Genomic DNA, 3154 nt, shown 5'->3' on the forward strand with positions numbered 1-3154 from the left:
AACATGAGGATGATTTTCATAGAGGATTGAAGTGAGAGGGTGGTATATCTGTTGTCTGTGCATACAGGATGGCCTTCACATGCACACACTCCCCCCTCTATAAAGATAGAATGCATATAAACCTCATGCTGTGTTGTGTTACATGCGCTGTGAAAATGATGACTAAACACACACGTGCACACAAAGCAACATGCAGTTACGTAGGCCTGCATGCTGTGATAGTGCATCACACTGACATAGACTAAATAGGGTCTGACCTTGAGGCACAATACCAATGTAGGATCATCAATGCTCAAGTGCTTCATCCTTTCCTCACTGGTAAGTAGTTGTGCTCAAGTTTTGTCTGAGTAAATGATTTATTACAACAGAGATGTTAAAGAATGAATGCTGCACCTGATATTTTTCTGCATGTTTTTTTCCCCCCATCACTAATGCATCATTCCCTTCAAACTTGGCAGCTGACCAGTTTCCAAATATGGCGATGGAGCAAAAGAAAATTGATTTCTACATAGCAATGTCTGCTGCTCCTGGATATGAAACATCCCTTTTCAACAGATCATTATTCTGACATTGGTATTAACACAACACAACAACTGTGTTGAGATCTACTTGTTTAAGAAACACCTCTCTCATGCTCTCACTGAGGGATACGCAGAATAGTTGAAAAATGATGATACCCTATTTGTTAAAGCCTGACAAATCTTTATCAATGCAGTGAAACCCTGATGACATTGAGATAGTATTTTGTAAAGGTTGGGACAGACGCATTTTTAACATCTTGGTTCTGTAGACCAACATGGTTTTTATTAGTTATTAGACATATATTTATGAATGTACATCGTAAAGGTCAGATGACATACACTGATGTACATGTACATGGACCCCCCCCCCCACAAACACACACACAAGTATAATCAATCCTGACTTATTATTAACTAGAGGAAGCAGCAGTTATTTTTCAGGAGCATCAGTGCTTCAATTATTCCTCTCGGGTGTGAGTGCTTGTGTCTTTCTCCTTGTATGTGTGTGTGTGTGTGTGGGGGACGTACGTGCGTGTATGTGCACGCGCATGCTTTATTTGTATGCATGGGGGGAAAGAAGTGCTTTTCAAGATCAACATCGTGCCTCTGTCTTTCCTTCAGGAGTGGGGTAAATTATGCCTTTTGGTTAATCAGACTCTCCTCCAGACACAATTTTGTTATTCCTTTAAATTGTTTGCTCCTCTTAAAATCCTCACATAATGCAAGTCACTTGACTTAAACATGAAAAACATCAGGGGTACATAAATAAAATATGATGTACAACTGACAGAGTTGGATTCCTGTTCGTATAGAATTCAGTAACAACTTTGATGATTCATTAAAGTCAGTTTGTCTAGTTCTCTATTTAAGGTAATTTAATTCTTTATCTTGTCAATAATAATTATGTGACCATCTTTTGGATGTAATGCTTTAAATATTATTTATAATAATAATAATAATAATAATAAGAAGAAGAAGAAGAAAGCATATAAAACAACTGTCAGTCTGTTGATGAATCGATAATATATAAATAAATAAAGTGTGTGTCAATAATAATAGTGTGTGCGTGTGTGTGCGTGTGTGTTCCTCTTATCTGGACTGTTGAACACTGTTGAAAGCCATAAACTGGTATTATCCATCAGCTTGAGGCTGACTGGACATTGTTCCCAAAGTAATGAAGACTTGTATTTAAGCTCCCAGTCAGATGGACAGGAGCCAGGAGTCGGGAGTACTATTAATACATAGTGAATGTGACCTGGTTCTCATTTACATATGTCATGCAAAGCTTGGATTTAAAATGTTACGAGCTGAGACTGATTGTATGATTGGAAAATTAAGCTATTTGATCACAGCTTTTGACTCTGATCCTTTAAGATGAGCTGATTTTTTATGGGGCGCTGTGAACAGAACATCTTTGAACTGTTGAGACATCAGAACAACATTTTACCAACCTCATCTGGACATTTTCAACATGATTTATATTTTATGCATTCAACATTAAAGGAACGCTAAAAATAATAATAATAATAATAATAAATAGTTTTTCTTCAAGTAAGAGTTTTTTGATAGGGGATATATGCAATAGAATGTAATCCTTTGGTAATTACTCCAGGACAACATGCGTACAGTTCGGTGCATGTGCGCAATATTCACATAACAGGATGTCAACCAAAGGAGCAAGCGCATCAGGATCCAACTTTTTGGTGATTGATTTGAATAAACACACTTCATTGTAATGTGAGGAATCTTTTGCACAACTGATTTTCTTGTGCATGACAAAAATATCAAAGTTTGCAGAGGTTATAGAGGTCTTTAAAAATACTGAGTGATTCAAGGCGCCAAAACTTTCAGGAAGCTGCTGGAAACCGACCAAATATCTAATCAGGCGTGAATCCTGGTCAGTAATTGATCTGTTGAAAAACTCGACTCCCTGTTCCTTCCCATTCAGTTTGAAATCTGTCTCTCTTACCTGGCGCAGAGGCAACGACTCCTCTCCAAGAAACGGGAAACCATCCGCCAAATGTGCGTTTTAATCCTTTCCGCGCACCTGTGCTGTAAATTCCCTCCAAAGGTAATTGAGACTCTGCAGGTGGGGGGGGGGGGGAGAGATAAACCAGATTTCTTTGTTGATTCAAACCACACCGGTCACACCCTCCACAGGACTCCGTCGCGCTGCGCTCCGCCGCGATGTGCGCGTCTTCCAGTAACTCCTCGATATCGCGGAGGTTAATAAGAAGAAACGCAGGTCTGTTGATATCATCCACTACTACTGTACTCCTACCGACAGGGAAGGGAAGGGAAAACAATTCAAAGTGAGCTCTTCCAGCCTGAGGGGGATGAAGTGAGGAGGAAAAGAAGAAGAAGAAAGTGTGAGCAGCCTCAGCCGGGATGGATGAATGAAAGACAAAGCTCTCGGCTCATGGAGTGTGCTGGGATTGCAGAGTGAGTGAGTGAGTGGGAGCACTGGTCGAGTGAGTAGGTTTCCGCACAGTGCACCCACACCAAGATCATCTTACATAAAAAAAAAGATGGTTCACAGAAGGAGCGCGCACGTTCATCACAGTACCGATGGAGTGTTCAACTGTGTGTTGTTAATGGTTGGAATTCAAAATACCAACAATTAGGGAGCCAGA

At 40.0% G+C, this 3154-nt stretch overlaps 1 protein-coding gene across 1 annotated transcript in view; it reads right to left on the reverse strand.

Moving 5' to 3' along the window:
• The window catches only part of zgc:171482 (zinc finger protein), a 45233-nt gene extending 42726 nt beyond the window's left edge, over positions 1–2507 (reverse strand). The window contains exon 1 of the mRNA XM_068327897.1: positions 2491–2507. The gene's annotated coding sequence lies outside the window, so the exon portion shown is untranslated. The remainder of the gene's footprint in view (positions 1–2490) is intronic.
• Between the last annotated feature and the right edge of the window lie 647 nt (positions 2508–3154).

The sequence above is a fragment of the Antennarius striatus genome, chromosome 11 (genome assembly GCF_040054535.1).
Source record: "Antennarius striatus isolate MH-2024 chromosome 11, ASM4005453v1, whole genome shotgun sequence".
NCBI lineage: Eukaryota > Metazoa > Chordata > Actinopteri > Lophiiformes > Antennariidae > Antennarius > Antennarius striatus.